Source organism: Salvelinus fontinalis, chromosome 4, assembly GCF_029448725.1.
Source record: "Salvelinus fontinalis isolate EN_2023a chromosome 4, ASM2944872v1, whole genome shotgun sequence".
Classification (NCBI taxonomy): domain Eukaryota; kingdom Metazoa; phylum Chordata; class Actinopteri; order Salmoniformes; family Salmonidae; genus Salvelinus; species Salvelinus fontinalis.
This window is the reverse complement of record NC_074668.1, coordinates 1747460-1767842: the sequence shown is the minus strand read 5'-3', so window position 1 is coordinate 1767842 and position 20383 is coordinate 1747460. Positions and strand designations below refer to the sequence as shown.

The 20383-nt window shown below is 40.2% G+C and overlaps 1 long non-coding RNA gene across 1 annotated transcript; it reads right to left on the bottom strand.

Moving 5' to 3' along the window:
* Positions 1-589: 589 nt before the first annotated feature.
* LOC129852988 (uncharacterized) lies at positions 590-17425 on the bottom strand. Its single transcript, XR_008759061.1, has 6 exons — positions 16542-17425; positions 10998-14476; positions 10417-10491; positions 2737-2763; positions 2409-2501; positions 590-677 (listed from the first exon to the last, which is right to left on the bottom strand). It is a non-coding gene; the product is annotated as an uncharacterized LOC129852988 (long non-coding RNA).
* Positions 17426-20383: the final 2958 nt, after the last annotated feature.

Here is a 20383-nt window from a genome sequence, read left to right as displayed (position 1 = left end):
CAAATCACCATCTGTCACATTATCCTCTCATATACCATAGTGATGTGATATACATCAGAGGGGTATGAGTGTTCATCACATTCATTACTAATGACAATCAAGGGACGTGACAGTAATGTTGGAATGGTTCTAATGCTTTAGGACCAGCTCAGAGCTCACAGTGATGGTAATATGCATTGTAACTAGTTGATATTCAGAATGAATCTAGTCTATTCATCTGTAACTCCTACTATGAACTCCTACCTACATGAGAAAGTACAAGTGTTCTGTACAGGGAAAGAGACTGGTTGTTATTGTTGTTGTTTAGGTGTTTAGAAACATTACTGGAGTTCTAGAACACTTACCTCCTCTGACCCATAAAAACACTCCAGCCTCCTCCTTCTGTTCTCCATGGATGACCTGACATAAGTAGTCTCCTGTATCTGATTCCCTGAAGTCTCTCATCCTCAGAGACACGTTGCCTCTCTCCAGCTCCTGGGTGATCAGACTCACTCTGCCCTCATAGCCACTCCTCTCTGTCACCTGGCCATTCTTATACAGGTAAATACACTCGGTCTCTTTAAACCACCTGATCGTCATGGCAACAGCACTGGTGTCAGGTGGGAGGTGACAGGGGAGGGTGACCTCTTCACCAACATCAGACCACACCTTGTCTTTTGAGGTGAGTTTAAACTGATCTGTTCAGAAAGAGAGAACATTTCATGTTTAATGACATCATCTGTGTCAGGAACACAAATCCTCTCAGTACATTTATAAACACAGCTGAATTAAAAACTACAATAGACATACAACAACCAGGACCATATCAATTCTAAAATACAACCCCCACAATCCCAGACAGACATATTCATTTGAAGGAAAGTATATATGTCATAGAAGAATGTGATGCTACAATCTAGAATGATATTATCCCATTTGTTCCCACATCTTTCCCAGACATGCCACTATGCTAATCTTATGCCACTAGTAAGCCTAACATGTCATCCATTTTGATTATTTATTTATTTAAAAGTATGTTTTATTCTTGGTCACAATTGTGACAGAATGCTCTGCCTATAATAACATGAACAGATATTTACCCCTATTCCTCAACCTCAATATCTATATACCTCAGTCCACTTACCCACACACCTAAACTCAATGACCCACACACCCCAGCCCTGTTACCCCCATGCCCTAACCCTAACACCCACATGCCAATACCCTCAAATCTATACAATCAAGTACAGATACAGGCATATCCTGGCCCTAAATGACCTGTGTGTTACTCAAGACCCCAGTTTATTTGCCAATACACCTCATCCCTGTTACTTTCATATCTCAGCCCTGTTACCCACTTTCCTTAGGCCTGTATTCCTCAAGTCACCAACAATAACCTATATCCAGCTATTCACTGCACACCCCAACCCTGTTATCAGCATGTTTTAGTCCTGTGACCTCTGACCTGTATACACTAATCATTTCATAGATAAACTAATATTACACTGGTATAACACATGTGATCCAGCCCCAATCTCTTGTTTCTACCACAAACGTTGTTGCCAGAAAGGATTTGATTGGACAATAGACGTCCATCCAGCCCCATTACCTGTATGAACCTTGTGTATCCCTACACCCCATTATAAACCAGGGAAATCCATGGGCATACTCATATAAAACAGGTCTACCCCAGTGTCCAAGCCTCAACATTCATACTAACCAGGTCTACCCCAGTGTCCAAGCCTCAACATTCATACTAACAAGGTCTACCATTGTGCAAGAGACACTAAACAAACCTAATAACTTTAAATATCACTTCAATTATTATACTAATTCACTTTATGGGTCTATACACGGCCAATTCCCCCTGAAATAACAACATATGATGTTTTACAGTAAAAATCTCTGATTTAAACATCAGTAAAGGTAATGGATAATGGTAAAATCATCTGTAACATCATTTAGAACAAGTAAATCCTGAACCGAACTCAACTTAAATCTACTGAAGAAAGAAAAGGGATCTGCTATGACTAAATATATAGAATAAATTAGAGGCACTGTATTTTCCTATTAGTCAGACATGTTTGGCAGGTAGCCTAGCGCTTAAGAGCATTGGGCCAGTAACGTCGCTGGTTTGAATCCCTGAGGAAACTAGGAAAACATTTGTTGATATGCCCTTGAGCAAGGCACTTAATCCTAATTGCTCTGGATACATATTTTATTTATTTAACCAGGCAAGTCAGTTCAGAACAAGTTCTAATTTAGAATGACAGCCAACCCCAGACGATGCTGGACCAATTGTGCTCCCCCCTTTGGGACTCCCAATCATGGGCGGTTGTGATACAGCCTGGAATTGAACCAGAGTCTGTAGAGACACTTCTTGAGATGCAGTGCCTTAAACAGTTGCGCCACTCAGGAGCCCAACTTACTTGTTGATATGTACAACTTTAACTTCTCTAGATCCAGCAAAGTACAAAAGGTTTATTTTCTTCCGTATTGTGTCCGGCTGGATTAAATGGGTTCTATAATAAAGAGATGTTTGGAGGGAGAGGTCACTGTGGAGCAGTAGAGCTGTTTCTCACAGACACAAACTCAGCTACAACTCCTCATTTTACAAACACATTTCATCCAGACACACATTTACACATAAAGACAAATAAAACCACAAACACATTTCATTTTCAATAGTTGGTTCAGTTCTGTTCTCCCAAATACATGAAAGAAATGTTCATCATTAATTATAGCATGGTGACTTACTATGAACTCTGGACTCTGCCATTTTAACTGCAATAAAAAGAGAAAACATTCATATTTACATCATTACCATTCATCAAATTCTCTCTTTTGCTCAATCACACAGATACAAACATCACTTCCTCTTTCTCCAGTCCTCATTGTTTTAAAACAGGACTTTTGTGTCTAGTTTGGAAAGTGAAATATACTGACATCTCCTCTTACCTTTACTGGACTTCACATCCTCCACTTCACATTCAAAATAGTTGATTTAAATCCATAACCACTCAAATAGTAACTATATGTGCATATCTACACGTTTTTACAGAACAATCTACACCTCAGGCCTAAACTGAGACACAACTTTCACCTTCACCTTTACACAGGTACTTGGAGTAAACTCCTCCCCCCAGCCTCTCTGGTTATTAGAAAACCCAGTCACAAAGTCTAAATTGTCTACGGGCCTATCGTAACATGTCATGAAAACAAAAATGTATATTTCTGATCTTAATTTAAGTTTAAGGTTAGGCATAAGGTTAGAAGTGTGGTTTAGGGTTAAATCTGATTTTAAGAATGTAGCTCAGTTGGTAGAGCATAGTGCTTGCAATGCCAGAGTTGTGGTTTCGATTACTAAAAAAGTATGAAAATGAATGACTCACTACAGAGCGTCTGGTAAAATGTAAAAATGGTCAGGGTTTGTGACTTTGTTAACTAGTGACCAACATTAGAGGGTTTATGCTATCGTACAGCATGGTGCTGTCTTCTATCATCATATTTTAGTTAATCATCTCTAAAGTTCTAAAAACTGTTTCAATTCAATTCAGAAGACCGATCCAGCCAGCAGATTGTAGTGATGTTCTTTAATTATAGTCATATTATCCTGAGCTGTAAAGATTTAACAGTGCATATCAATATTAGCTTCTCTTATCTCTTTGGACCCATTCACATGAGTAAATGAGTGAAATTGCTTCCATGACAAATAGTCTCAATGCTTTTCCATCCCCTCCTAATAAAATTAATGTAGCTGACTGGTGGTCATTTACTGTCTGAGAAGAGAGTATCATTGCCACCTGCTGGTACATGTTGGAAACTGCAGTGAATTTACAAATCAGAAAGTCAGACATACCATATATGGGACTGGGAGTAAAGGCTGAGTTTGGGTTAGGGTGTGTAGGGGACAGGGCTGGGGGTAAAGGCTGAGTTTGGGTTAGGGTGTGTAGGGGACAGGGCTGGGGGTAAAGGCTGAGTTTGGGTTAGGGTGTGTAGGGGACAGGGCTGGGGGTAAATACTGAGTTTGGGTTAGGGTGTGTAGGGGACAGGGCTGGGGGTAAATACTGAGTTTGGGTTAGGGTGTGCAGGGGACAGTGCTGGGGGTAAGGGCTGAGTTTGGGTTAGGGTGTGCAGGGGACAGGGCTGGGGGTAAATACTGAGTTTGGGTTAGGGTGTGCAGGGGACAGGGCTGGGGGTAAAGGCTGAGTTTGGGTTAGGGTGTGCAGGGGACAGGGCTGGGGGTAAAGACTGAGTTTGGGTTAGGGTGTGCAGGGGACAGGGCTGGGGGTAAAGACTGAGTTTGGGTTAGGGTGTGTAGGGGACAGGGCTGGGGGTAAAGGCTGAGTTTGGGTTAGGGTGTGCAGGGGACAGGGCTGGGGGTAAAGACTGAGTTTGGGTTAGGGTGTGCTGGGGACAGGGCTGGGGGTAAAGGCTGAGTTTGGGTTAGGGTGTGCAGGGGACAGGGCTGGGGGTAAAGGCTGAGTTTGGGTTAGGGTGTGTAGGGGACAGAGCTGGGGGTAAGGGCTCAGTTTGGGTTAGGGTGTGCAGGGGACAGGGGACAGGGCTGGGGGTATAGACTGAGTTTGGGTTAGGGTGTGCAGGGGACAGGGCTGGGGGTAAGGGCTGAGTTTGGGTTAGGGTGTGCAGGGGACAGGGCTGGGGGTAAAGACTGAGTTTGGGTTAGGGTATGCAGGGGACAGGGGACAGGGCTGGGGGTATAGACTGAGTTTGGGTTAGGGTGTGCAGGGGACAGGGCTGGGGGTAAGGGCTGAGTTTGGGTTAGGGTGTGCAGGGGACAGGGCTGGGGGTAAAGACTGAGTTTGGGTTAGGGTTTGCAGGGGACAGGGCTGGGGGTAAGGGCTGAGTTTGGGTTAGGGTGTGCAGGGGACAGGGCTGGGGGTAAAGGCTGAGTTTGGGTTAGGGTGTACAGGGGACAGGGCTGGGAGTAAAGGCTGAGTTTGGGTTAGGGTGTGCAGGGGACAGGGCTGTGGGTAAAGACTGAGTTTGGGTTAGGGTGTGCAGGGGACAGGGCTGGGGGTAAAGGCTGAGTTTGGGTTAAAACCATTACAATCTGGGCACTTACAGACAGTATCCATGTCAGCACCTTAAGTTAATCAAGACTTTAATTTTCAAAAAAGACACCGGAAACCATATACTTTTTTTGGTCGATTATCTTTAAATTTAGTCTCAGTATGACAATTTTCAACAAGTTTCTACTGTGACATTCTGCACAATGCTGTGTCATGTGGTAGCCCCTGGCAACAGTGTTTACCCTGTTCATCCTCAAACCCAAACCAGTATGTTCTGACCCAGCTGTAGATGTGGAGTATAGCAGCAATTCACTAGAATAGGAGGCATTTTCTGCAACTGAATTCAATTTATTTTGTCATGTTTTTTATTTTGAGTACAAAATATACAAGCGATGCTAGATCTTATGTTTTACAAGTAGATATTTAAAGTTGCATTTGATTTCAACGGTTTGTTTTTAAGTTAATTGTCTGAATTATTTTGGTTAGGTCAGGGTGTGACGAGGGTGGTTTGTTTAGTTTTTGTATGTCTAGGTGTTTATATGTCTAGGGGGTTTTGTAAGTCTAGGTATATGTATGTCTATGGTGGCCTGGTATGGTTCCCAATTGGTGGCAGCTGTTTATCGTTGTCTCTGATTGGGGACCATATTTAGGTAGCCATTTAGGTAGTTTGTGGGTTCTTATTCTATGTTTAGTTGCCTGTCTGCACTAGCCATTTTAGCTTCACGGTTCGTTTATTTTGTTTGTTTGTTCAGTGTTCGTTCTTTCAATAAAGAAGAATGTACGCTTACCACGCTGCGCCTTGGTCTCCTCCTTACAACGACCGTGACAGTTCTCTATCTAGACAATATTACCATGTCGTCTGAGAAGGTTACTGGTGATTTGTCATGAACTATTTCTCATTGAGCCCCATTCAGTGAAACAGTTCATTCAGCCTCATTTACTGCCTTTTAAAAAACATAGCTGATATGGCTGACTTGCTTAAACAAATGTGGTTTCTACTGACAATGGAGATGTACAAACTATGGCATAATGGGACGACAAGCGGATAAGAGGCAATCCATAATTTCGATTAAGACGTTAATGAGCGAGCAAGGACGGACGAAGTCAATATATAAAATGGCACCGATATAGAGGGCAGCCGTGCTTCTAGCCCCGAGGAAACTTTGCAGTGTTATTTCTTACATTGTTAGCCTAGACATTTTAGTGTGTTATTACATACAGCCGGGAAGAAGAAGGGCGGGGTGTATGTTTCATGATTAACTACACATGGTGTGATTGTGATATCATAATGGAACTCAAGTCCTTTTGTTCACCCGACTTAGAATAAATACCTCACAATGAAATGCCGACCGTATTACCTCCCAAGAGAATTATCTTCGGTTATAGTCACAGCCGTGTATATTCCCCGTTACACCTGTTCAGTGTGCATTTACAGGTGATTAGAATGCTTGTTATGGTCATTTTTACATGCCTTCATTACACCTGTCCAGTGTGCCTTTACAGGGGATATTAATGCTCTACTCAGACTCTGTCTAGAGTCTCGCTCCAGAGACTGGGTGGACCGGCCCCTGGGCACGGGGGCCAATCCAGCCAGCTCACTTCCCCAGGGATATGGGGGGAGGGGCCGGAGAGAGCTGAGGCTGACCCAGGGAGGGGGGCCCGACCCCCGGAGAGGGGTGCCTACTTCCGCCAACGGCCACCAGGGGGCACAGTACATCCAGCCAGCTCTCTGCACGGGCTGGGGCAACCCAGGGGGAGCCACTACATTCAGCCAGCTCCCTGCACTGGCTGGGGCAACCCAGGGGTCGCCACTACATTCAGCCAGCTCCCTGCCCCAAGGAGAAGAGGGGAGATGGCCCAATGAGGGCCACCAGGGGTCGCCACTTCATCCAGCCAGCTCCCTGTTCCAGCTATAGAGAGAAATAGTAATGATTTGTTGGACAGCCTATGGACATCCCAATGCTGCCCATTCTGTCTCATCAAAATTCCCCAAAATGCAAACAGGTATGACCTTTGACCCACCAAGGTGGACCCATGGAGATGTCATTAACATTTCAATTATTTTATACTTAATTTCATACCTTATACCTTATTTCATACCTTAAGTTAATAACATATCAATTGCCTGAAAATAAAAACTGAAATATTTAAACAAAAACAAAAGAATAACAATTTTAAACTAAAAGACTAAAAAAGCACGTTAAGGAAAAGTAAAGCTGAAAAGGTGTGTTTTAAGATCCCTTTTAAATATGTCCACAGTTTCAGACCTCCTCAGGTTCTCTGGCAGGCTATTCCAGAGGCTGGGGGCATAATAACTAAAGGCTGCCTCTCCATGCCTCTTGGTCCTAGACTTCAGGATAGTTAAAAGGCCAGTGCCAGAGGCCCTGAGGGACATACTGGGTACATAACTTAAAAGCATGTCTGACATGTATTGAGGTGCACTATGAAACGCCTTTTGGGTCTTTGCGTGTCAAAAAGATACACGTCAAATAACACTATGTAAACTATATGCAAATGTTGGCCGATCACAAATAAGGTGCATGTGAAAACAGCTATATGAAAAACATCTCATTCATCATCACCAACAAACGACTAAATCATGTCGAACCTTAAAAACATGAGACCTCTTTTTAAGTTTTACCAGCCAAGTGCAACCACCTTTACAACCAGCCCAGGAGGATCAGGTGGGTCAAAGGTCAGATTCATTCTGGTAGGTTAGGTAATACCTGGCAAAAGTCAACATTAAACGGTACAACTACCTAGTAACTTTAACACGTAACGCTCCCCTTTCTATTATTAGTCTATCTAGCTAGCTATGTTATCGTGTGTTATTTTACAGTATGTCCGTTCCAGTAAACTAGGCCTGTCTATTATTATCTATCTAGCTAGCTATGTTATCGTGTGTTATTTTACAGTATGTCCGTTCCAGTAAACTAGGCCTGTCTATTATTAGTCTTTCTAGCTAGCTATGTTATCGTGTGTTATTTTACAGTATGTCCGTTCCAGTAAACTAGGCCTTGTGGGGTTTTGTTAGGCTTAGCGTGCTAAAATAACTATAAACTAGATGGATTTTACATTAATTAAAGTTTAGGCTACTGACTCATGTAGGCCTGACAATTTGTCTTTGTTCTCAAGAGTAACAGGTTCTCACAGCCTAACCATGGGGCCACAGCCTGAAAGAATGTGTTGTGTACGCAACAATGTACAAGGGCATAAGATATGAACAGCAGTGTGAAGTGTGTGTGTGTTATAATTGTGCAACAAAGTGTGGCTACTGTGAGGTTCTGAATTATGCACTATAACCCAATTCTGAATTATGCACTATAACCCAATACTATAACACATGTGATTGAATATTAGCAACTGTTGGCCTGGGAGACTGGGTGTCTGTGTGTGTGTGTGCTGAAAGTAACAGTTAGCCCCAGATAAGTGTGCTGGGAAGCTGTGGTTAGCCTTGAGCGAGAACAGTGGCCATTGTATACAGGTGCGAATAGCTCAGACAATATTACAGAGCTGTCTGACCTCAGTCTTTGGGGTGAAGGAGCGTAATCTACACAGCAACAGCGTCGGGACATCACATGCGCTAAGGGGCCAGGACTGGCTTAAGGCGCCAACATCAACGATAGGCTGGGTAAGTCTAAACCATGCCCAGTCTCTACTCTGACAGGCCGGCTCGGAAGTGGGAACTATCTCTGTCATGAGTATAATATACTATCTTTGTCAGGAACAAATCAGTTCTCTGTCTTATCCTGCGTGATGAAACATTGAACCCGTATATACGGAAATTGCATTTGCCATTTATTACTTAGTTAATAAAAAGTACATAGCATACAATTAGTGACTCATTGTCATACTTGTCCTTATACCAGATTGAATTGACGCAACCCTAACAGCCTGTCTATTATTATCTATCTAGGTAGCTATGTTATCGTTTGTTATTTTACAGTTTGTCTGTTCCAGTAAACTAGGCCTTTCTGTTATTAATCTATCTAGCTAGCTATGTTATCGTGTGTTATTTTACAGTTTGTCCGTTCCAGTAAACTAGGCCTGTATATTATTAGTCTGTCTAGCTAGCTATGTTATCATTTGTTACTTTACAGTTTGTCCGTTCCAGTAAACTAGACCTGTCTATTATTAGTCTGTCTAACTAGCTATGTTATCGTTTGTTATTTTACAGTTTGTCCGTTCCAGTAAACTAGACCTGTCTATTATTAGTCTATCTAGCTAGCTATGTTATCATTTGTTACTTTACAGTTTGTCCGTTCCAGTAAATCAGGCCTTTCTATTGCTATTATGTTGTGTTATGATGTTGACTTTTCTTAAAATATCGCTGGAACATGAAGCGTCGTTGGACTGGACTGAACAAACTAACGTTAGCTAGCTAACGATAGCAGCAGCTACCGTGGGGTGTGAGAGTCTGGACGCCGTCGATTAGGCTGAGTGTCATTATTGTAACTTTTATAACGTTTACACATGTCAGATTTCAGTCGTTCAGGAGACGGAATAATGCTGGAATCTAAAGGCGTCAACCCGGGAGAAGCAGGCTGATAACTATGAGTGTTTGTCTGATCGCTGAGTCTAACATCCAGCAGCTGAACAGGAGAGGTACATTTTCCCCTTATCCCTGCAGTACATGAGGACACAGTGCGGTCCACAGTGCTTGTTTTGTAAGTAAGCTAGGTGTGAATCTATCTTGTGATTTAACATAGACTTATTGAAGGTTATTTTACTGATTTAAAGATCATGGACCGTTTCCCTGTTTTAGATTAGGATGTTTTTCATTAGATTGAAATAATGTTTCCATATCTCAGTAGAAAACAAAGATAACTAAGGCCAGGGCGTGACAAAAAGCATGTCTGACATGTATTGAGGTGCACTATGGAAGGCCGTTTGAGTCGTTGCGTGTCAAAAAGATACACGTCAAATAACATTATTTGAACGTGTTAAATTATTATGTGTGACGTGGTGTCATACTCAGGTCCTGATTGGTCAAGAAGCTTATTGAAGTGTATCTTTTTGACACGCAAAGACCCAAACGGCGTTCCTTAGAACACGGCGTGTCGTTTCCAATGTGAACAAATGAGTCATAGTGGGCGGAACAAGGAAGGAGGTGGGCATGGCCAGGCACGAGCTAGTGAGATCCTATTGGCACGTTCTAGCATTGTTTGAATAAGTAATTTATTTATTCATTCAATAGTATGCCTATAAAGACATTATCATTTGATGGAGGTGGTACAATTATTAGTAATTATTTCCTCCAGTCAACAGTTATCTGAGCTGAACCAATCATCAACTGGTCTATTGACTATTTGATACATTACAAATGAATTAGTCTGAAAAACTGAATGACATCACTCATGTTCCCTGATTCAATCCTCTCTCCTCCAGACTCTCTCAAACTTACCAAGCTCACCAGCTGATGCCTCCCTCTTCAGCTTGTCCTCCTGGGTCTCATGTTGTAAGTACTCTGATCCTGAGGCTATGGTGTAAAACAGAGAGGTGAGTTCTGTGTGGTGGACTACATCACTATATACAGAGCAAACAGGACCAATCAGATTTCTCCTGTCACGCAAGCCTCCCTCATGTAGGAACTGTGGGCACCAATGAGATCTGGTTAACTTCATAAATAATGTTGTTTTGTTATTGTCCTATCTCTGATCAAATGATTATGTTCATTGTTAGTGATAACCAGCATTGGGCTCTATGGCAGATACAGGATATTGTGTCAGGAGGCAGGGTTCTATGGAATATACATTCAGTAGAATCTGAAGAACATCTGACATCATAATCCAACCTACCTTGAGAACATTTGGGGAGAGTATTGATAAATGTAAAGAAACTGATTTAATGTGTAGCCTTGAAGAAGACACACTGCTGTTCACAAGGCCTGTAGTTTTTATAGTATCAGATTAACACTCTGGTCTGTTCTTTGTCTTGTGTTATTGGTTGTCAATAAACAAAACAGACAAATAAGTAATTACTCACCCAGTCTTGCTCCTGATCATCCATTATCCAAGATGGAGAGTCATGAATAATGATCATGTAAAACAGAATACATTAGTTATTATTGTTCATTGAATTTCTGTCTCATGTCATAATTTAATGAAATACCATACATCATATTGATATGACTGTTCATCACATTCATTACTAATGTACATCTAGGGAAAGGGATGTAAGCAGCACTACTATGTGAGCAGTCTGAGAATGACTGAATGCTTCATAATAAGACATCAAGATAAATTCAAGCTGATTCTATTTAAATGTTGGTGTGTGAAATGTTGAGCTATATGGCATATATATTGTGGGAGGTTTATGATGTGAAAATTCTGGATAATTTGAAGAACATCTATACATCTTAATCCAACTTACCTTGAGAACATTTGGGGAGAGAATTGATAAATGTAAAGAAACTGATTTAATTTGTAGCCTTGAAGAAGACACACTGCTGTTCACAAGGCCTGTAGTTTTTATAGTATCAGATTAACACTCTGGTCTGTTCTTTGTCTTGTGTTATTGATTGTCAATAAACAAAACAGACAAATAAGTAATTACTCACCCTCTTCTGATCATCCATTATCCAAGATGGAGAGTCATGAATAATGATCATGTAAAACAGAATACATTAGTTAATATTGTTCATTGAATTTCTGTCTCATGTCATAATTTAATGAAATACCATACATCATATTGGAATGACTGTTCATCACATTCATTACTAATGTACATCTAGGGAAAGGGATGTAAGCAGCACTACTATGTGAGCAGTCTGAGAATGACTGAATGCTTCATAATAAGACATCAAGATAAATTCAAGCTGATTCTATTTTCATTTTGGAGTGCAATGTTGACCTCTATGGCAGATACAGTTGAAGTCGGAAATTTTCATTCACCTTAGCCAAATACATTTAAACTCAGTTTTTCACAATCCCTGACATTTAATCCTGGTAAAAAATGCCCTGTTTTAGGTCAGTTATGATGTCAGTGTGTCAGAAGTTTACATACACACAATTAGTATTTGTGTGCATTGCCTTTAAATTGTTTAAGTTGGGTCAAACATTTCGGGTAGCCTTCCACAAGCTTCCCACAATAAGTTGGGTGAATTTTGGCCCATTCCTGCTGACAGAGCTGGTGTAACTGAGTCAGGTTTGTAGGCCTCCTTGCTCGCACACCCTTTCAGTTCTGCCCACACATATTCTGTAGGATTGAGGTCAGGGCTTTTTGATGGCCACTCCAATACCTTGACTTTGTTGTCCTTAAGCCATTTTGCCACAACTTTGGAAGTATGCTTGGGGTCATTGTCCATTTGGAAGACCCGTTTGCGACCAAGCTTTAACTTCCTGACTGATGTCTTGAGATGTTCAATATATCCACATAATTTACCTACCTCATGATGCCATCTATTTTGTGAGTGCACCAGTCCCTCCAGCAGCAAAGCACCCCCACAATATGATGCTGCCACCCCCAATGCTTCACGTTTGGGGTTGATGTTCTTCGGCTTGCAAGCCTCCCCCTTTTTCTTCCAAACATAACGATGGTCATCAAGGCTAAACAGTTCTATTTTTGTTTAATCAGACCAGAGGATATTTCTCCAAAAAGTACAATCTTTGTCCCCATGTGCAGTTGCAAACCGTAGTCTGTTTTTTTATGGCGGTTTTGGAGCACTGGCTTCTTCCTTGCTAAGTGGCCTTTCAGGTTATGTCGATATAGGACTCGTTTTACTGTGGATATAGATACTTTTGTACCTCTTTCCTCCAGCATCTTCACAAGGTCCTTTGCTGTTGCTCTGGGATTGATTTGCACTTTTCACACCAAAGTACGTTCATCTCTAGGAGACAGAAAGCGTCTCCTTCCTGAGTGGTATGACGGCTGCGTGGTCCCATGGTGTTTATACTTGCGTACTATTGTTTGTACAGATGAACGTGGTACCTTCAGGAGTTTGGAAATTGCTCCCAAGGATGAACCAGACTTGTGGAGGTCTACAATTTTTTCTCTGAGGTCTTGGCTGATTTCTTTTCATTTTCCATGATGTCAAGCAAAGAGGCACTGAGTTTGACAGTAGGCCTTGAAATCCATCCACAGGTACACCTCCAATTGACTCAAATGATGTCAATTAGCCTATCAGAAGCTTCTAAAGCCATGACATCCGTTTCTTGAATTTTCCAAGCTATTTAAGGGCACAGTCAACTTAGTGTATGTTAACTTCTGACCCACTGGAATTGTGATACAGTGAATTACAAGTTAAATAATCTGTCTGTAAACAATTGTTGGAAACATTACTTGAATCAGGCACAAAGTAGATGTCCTAACCGACTTGCCAAAAATATAGTTTGTTAACAAGAAATGTGTGGAGTGGTTGACAAACAAGTTTTAATGACTCCAACATAAGTGTATGTAAACTTCTGACTTCAACTGTATATTGTTGGAGGACTATGTGAAATGTTGACCTCTATGGCAGATATATTGTGGGAGATCTATGATATGAAAATTCTGGATAATTTGAAGAACATCTATACATCTTAATCCAACCTACCTTGAGAACATTTGGGGAGAGTATTGATAAATGTAAAGAAACTGATTTAATTTGTAGCCTTGAAGAAGACACACTGCTGTTCACAAGGCCTGTAGTTTTTATAGTATCAGATTAACACTCTGGTCTGTTCTTTCAATAAACAAAACAGACAAATAAGAAATTACTCACCCCGTACTGATCATCCATTATCCAAGATGGAGAGTCATGAATAATGATCATGTAAAACAGAATGTAATAGTTATTATCATTACCTTCAAATCACCATCTGTCACATTATCCTCTCATATACCATAGTGATGTGATATACATCAGAGGGGTATGAGTGTTCATCACATTCATTACTAATGACAATCAAGGGACGTGACAGTAATGTTGGAATGGTTCTAATGCTTTAGGACCAGCTCAGAGCTCAGAGTGATGGTAATATGCATTGTAACTAGTTGATATTCAGAATGAATCTAGTCTATTCATCTGTAACTCCTACTATGAGCTCCTACCTACATGAGAAAGTACAAGTGTTCTGTACAGGGAAAGAGACTGGTTGTTATTGTTGTTGTTTATGTGTTTAGAAACATTACTGGAGTTCTAGAACACTTACCTTCTCTCTCCCATAAACCCACTGCAGCCTCCATCTTCTGTTCTCCATGGATGACCTGACATATGTAGACTACTCTATCTGGCCTCCTGAAGTCTCTCAGCCTCAGAGACACATTGCCTCTATCCAGCTCCTGGGTGATCAGACTCACTCTGCCCTTATAGCCACTCCTCTCTGTCACCTGGCCATTCTGATACAGGTAAATACACTCTGTCTCTTTAAACCACCTGATCGTCGATGCAACAGCACTGTTATCAGGTGAGAGGTGACAGGGAAGGGTGACCTCTTCACCAACATCAGAAAACACATAGTCTTCTGAGGTGAGTTTAAACTGATCTGTTCAGAAAGAGAGAACATTTCATGTTTAATGACATCATCTGTGTCAGGAACACAAATCCTCTCAGTACATTGATAAACACAGCTGAATTAAAAAATACAATAGACATACAACAAACAGGACCATGTCAATTCTAAAATACAACCCCCACAATCCCAGACAGACATATTCATTTGAAGGAAAGTATATATGTCATAGAAGAATGTGATGCTACAATCTAGAATGATATTATCCCATTTGTTTCCACATCTTTCCCAGACATGCCACTATGCTAATCTTATGCCACTAGTAAGCCTAACATGTCATCCATTTTGATTATTTATTTATTTAAAAGTATGTTTTATTCTTGGTCACAATTGTGACAGAGTGCTCTGTTTATAATAACATAAACAGATATTTACCCCTATTCCTCAACCTCAATATCTATATACCTCAGTCCACTTACCCACACACCTAAACTCAATGACCCACACACCCCAGCCCTGTTACCCCCATGCCCTAACCCTAACACCCACATGCCAATACCCTCAAATCTATACAATCAAGTACAGATACAGGCATATCCTGGCCCTAAATGACCTGTGTGTTACTCAAGACCCCAGTTTATTTGCCAATACACCTCATCCCTGTTACTTTCATATCTCAGCCCTGTTACCCACTTTCCTTAGGCCTGTATTCCTCAAGTCACCAACAGTAACCTATATCCAGCTATTCACTGCACACCCCAACCCTGTTATCAGCATGTTTTAGTCCTGTGACCTCTGACCTGTATACACTAATCATTTCATAGATAAACTAATATTACACTGGTATAACACATGTGATCCAGCCCCAATCTCTTGTTTCTACCACAAACGTTGTTGCCAGAAAGGATTTGATTGGACAATAGACGTCCATCCAGCCCCATTACCTGTATGAACCTTGTGTATCCCTACACCCCATTATAAACCAGGGAAATCCATGGGCATACTCATATAAAACCGGTCTACCCCAGTGTCCAAGCCTCAACATTCATACTAACCAGGTCTACCCCAGTGTCCAAGCCTCAACATTCATACTAACAAGGTCTACCATTGTGCAAGAGACACTAAACAAACCTAATAACATTAAATATCACTTCAATTATTATACTCATTCAGTTTATGGGTCTATACACGGCCAATTCCCCCTGAAATAACAACATATGATGTTTTACAGTAAAAATCTCTGATTTAAACATCAGTAAAGGTAATGGATAATGGTAACATCATCTGTAACATCATTTAGAACAAGTAAATCCTGAACCGAACTCAACTTAAATCTACTGAAGAAAGAAAAGGGATCTGCTATGACTAAATATATAGAATAAATTAGAGGCACTGTATTTTCCTATTAGTCAGACATGTTTGGCAGGTAGCCTAGCGCTTAAGAGCATTGGGCCAGTAACCGAAACGTCGCTGGTTTGAATCCCTGAGGAAACTAGGAAAACATTTGTTGATATGCCCTTGAGCAAGGCACTTAATCCTAATTGCTCTGGATACATATTTTATTTATTTAACGAGGCAAGTCAGTTAAGAACAACTTCTAATTTAGAATGACAGCCAACCCCAGACGATGCTGGACCAATTGTGCTCTGCCCTACGGGACTCCCAATCATGGGCGGTTGTGATACAGCCTGGAATTGAACCAGAGTCTGTAGAGACACTTCTTGAGATGCAGTGCCTTAAACCGTTGCGCCACTCAGGAGCCCAACTTACTTGTTGATATGTACAACTTTAACTTCTCTAGATCCAGCAAAGTACAAAAGGTTTATTTTCTTCCGTATTGTGTCCGGCTGGATTAAATGGGTTCTATAATAAAGAGATGTTTGGAGGGAGAGGTCACTGTGGAGCAGTAGAGCTGTTTCTCACAGACACAAACTCAGCTACAACTCCTCATTTTACAAACACATTTCATCCAGACACACATTTACACATAAAGACAAATAAAACCACAAACACATTTCATTTTCAATAGTTGGTTCAGTTCTGTTCTCCCAAATACATGAAAGAAATGTTCATCATTAATTATAGCATGGTGACTTACTATCAACGTTGGACTCTGCCATTTTAACTGCAATAAAAAGAGAAAACATTCATATTTACATCATTACCATTCATCAAATTCTCTCTTTTGCTCAATCACACAGATACAAACATCACTTCCTCTTTCTCCAGTCCTCATTGTTTTAAAACAGGACTTTTGTGTCTAGTTTGGAAAGTGAAATATACTGACATCTCCTCTTACCTTTACTGGACTTCACATCCTCCACTTCACATTCAAAATAGTTGATTTAAATCCATAACCACTCAAATAGTAACTATATGTGCATATCTACACGTTTTTACAGAACAATCTACACCTCAGGCCTAAACTGAGACACAACTTTCACCTTCACCTTTACACAGGTACTTGGAGTAATCTCCTCCCCCCAGCCTCTCTGGTTATTAGAAAACCCAGTCACAAAGTCTAAATTGTCTATAGGCCTATCGTAAAATGTCATGAAAACAAAAATGTACATTTCTGATCTTAATTTAAGTTTAAGGTTAGGCATAAGGTTAGAAGTGTGGTTTAGGGTTAAATCTGATTTTAAGAATGTAGCTCAGTTGGTAGAGCATAGTGCTTGCAATGCCAGAGTTGTGGTTTCGATTACTAAAAAAGTATGAAAATGAATGACTCACTACAGAGCGTCTGGTAAAATGTAAAAATGGTCAGGGTTTGTGACTTTGTTAACTAGTGAGCAACATTAGAGGGTTTATGCTATCATACAGCATGGTGCTGTCTTCTATCATCATATTTTAGTTAATCATCTCTAAAGTTCTAAAAACTGTTTCAATTCAATTCAGAAGACCGATCCAGCCAGCAGATTGTAGTGATGTTCTTTAATTATAGTCATATTATCCTGAGCTGTAAAGATTTAACAGTGCATATCAATATTAGCTTCTCTTATCTCTTTCTACCCATTCACATGAGTAAATGAGTGAAATTGCTTCCATGACAAATAGTCTCAATGCTTTTCCATCTCCTCCTAACAAAATAAATGTAGCTGACTGGTGGTCATTTACTGTCTGAGAAGAGAGTATCATTGCCACCTGCTGGTCAATGTTGGGAACTGTGGTGAATTTACAAATCAGAAAGTCAGACATATGATTTAGGGGGCTGTTGTTGTGGGCAGTCCGGCTCTTTTTGGCTCCCAAACTGCTCTTTAATAAAAATATGTTTTGTATTTTTTCAAGTCAAACAGTTTGCAATAGTTTGACTATGATTGGTGTGAAAACAATTCTAATTAAATTATTAAATGAAATCATTCTCTACCTTAACCACAATGTATTTAAAAATGCATTGGATTTTTATGATAAAGAATGCTATTAAACATGTGCATTTAAAGTATAACTTTTTAATGTATATAAACAAAGTGCATATAAATGTAACAATTCAAAACGAATACAATCTGAACAACATAACAATAGAATATTGCACCATATCAAAGAGAAATAAATAACAATGTGCAAAACTGCAGCATCCCACTAAAACATTAAACTGGTCCCTCTTTTCTCTTTCTTCTTTATTACCATGTTATAACCAGCATCCCACTAAAACATTAAACTGGTCCCTCTTTTCTCTCTCTTCTTTATTACCATGTTAAAACCAGCATCCCACTAAAACATTAAACTGGTCCCTCTTTTCTCTCTCTTCTTTATTACCATGTTATAACCAGCATCCCACTAAAACATTAAACTGGTCCCTCTTTTCTCTCTCTTCTTTATTACCATGTTATAACCAGCATCCCACTTAAAACATTAAACTGGTCCCTCTTTTCTCTCTCTTCTTTATTACCATGTTATAACCAGCATCCCACTTAAACATTAAACTGGTCCTACTTTTCTCTCTCTTCTTTATTGACATGTTATAACCAGCATCCCACTTTTAACATTAAACTGGTCCCTCTTTTCTCTCTCTTCTTTATTGCCATGTTATAACCAGCATCCCACTAAAACATTAAACTGGTCCCTCTTTTCTCTCTCTTCTTTATTACCATGTTATAACCAGCATCCCACTAAAACATTAAACCGGTCCCTCTTTTCTCTCTCTTCTTTATTACCATGTTATAACCAGCATCCCACTAAAACATTAAACTGGTCCCTCTTTTCTCTCTCTTCTTTATTGACATGTTATAACCAGCATCCCACTTAAAACATTAAACTGGTCCCTCTTTTCTCTCTCTTCTTTATTGCCATGTTATAACCAGCATCCCACTTAAAACATTAAACTGGTTCCTCTTTTCTCTCTCTTCTTTATTACCATGTTATAACCAGCATCCAACATTAAACTGGTTCCTCTTTTCTCTCTCTTCTTTATTACCATGTTATAACCAGCATCCCACTTAAAACATTAAACTGGTCCCTCTTTTCTCTCTCTTCTTTATTGTCATGTTATAACCAGCATCCCACTTAAAACATTAAACTGGTCCCTCTTTTCTCTCTCTTCTTTATTACCATGTTATAACCAGCATCCCACTAAAACATTAAACTGGTCCCTCTTTTCTCTCTCTTCTTTATTACCATGTTATAACCAGCATCCCACTTAAAACATTAAACTGGTCCCTCTTTTCTCTCTCTTCTTTATTACCATGTTATAACCAGCATCCCACTTAAAACATTAAACTGGTCCCTCTTTTCTCTCTCTTCTTTATTACCATGTTATAACCAGCATCCCACTAAAACATTAAACTGGTCCCTCTTTTCTCTCTCTTCTTTATTACCATGTTATAACCAGCATCCCACTTAAAACATTAAACTGGTCCCTCTTTTCTCTCTCTTCTTTATTGCCATGTTATAACCAGCATCCCACTTAAAACATTAAACTGGTCCCTCTTTTCTCTCTCTTCTTTATTGCCATGTTATAACCAGCATCCCACTTAAAACATTAAACTGGTTCCTCTTTTCTCTCTCTTCTTTATTACCATGTTATAACCAGCATCCAACATTAAACTGGTTCCTCTTTTCTCTCTCTTCTTTATTACCATGTTATAACCAGCATCCCACTTAAAACATTAAACTGGTCCCTCTTTTCTCTCTCTTCTTTATTGTCATGTTATAACCAGCATCCCACTTAAAACATTAAACTGGTCCCTCTTTTCTCTCTCTTCTTTATTACCATGTTATAACCAGCATCCCACTAAAACATTAAACTGGTCCATCTTTTCTCTCTCTTCTTTATTACCATGTTATAACCAGCATCCCACTTAAAACATTAAACTGGTCCCTCTTTTCTCTCTCTTCTTTATTACCATGTTATAACCAGCATCCCACTTAAAACATTAAACTGGTCCCTCTTTTCTCTCTCTTCTTTATTACCATGTTATAACCAGCATCCCACTAAAACATTAAACTGGTCCCTCTTTTCTCTCTCTTCTTTATTACCATGTTATAACCAGCATCCCACTTAAAACATTAAACTGGTCCCTCTTTTCTCTCTCTTCTTTATTACCATGTTATAACCAGCATCCCACTTAAAACATTAAACTGGTCCCTCTTTTCTCTCTGTCTTCTTTATTACCATGTTATAACCAGCATCCCACTTAAAACATTAAACTGGTCCCTCTATTCTCTCTCTTCTTTATCACCATGTTATAACCAGCAGCACAAAGTAATGCTGACCATATTTAGCTTTTATGAGAGGTTTGCATTCAGAAATGCAAGCTGCCTCACTTTCGAGGGGCTGATGCGGTTTCTTCTCTCAGTAATTATTTGTCCTGTTTTCGAGAAGACCCTCTCAGAGGGAACGGATGTGGCCACTATGCAGAGTCTCCCTGTCATGACTTTAGTAAGCGGTGGGTAGACAGAGACCTTGTTCTTCCACCAACTCAGAGGATCTGCAGATCGTTG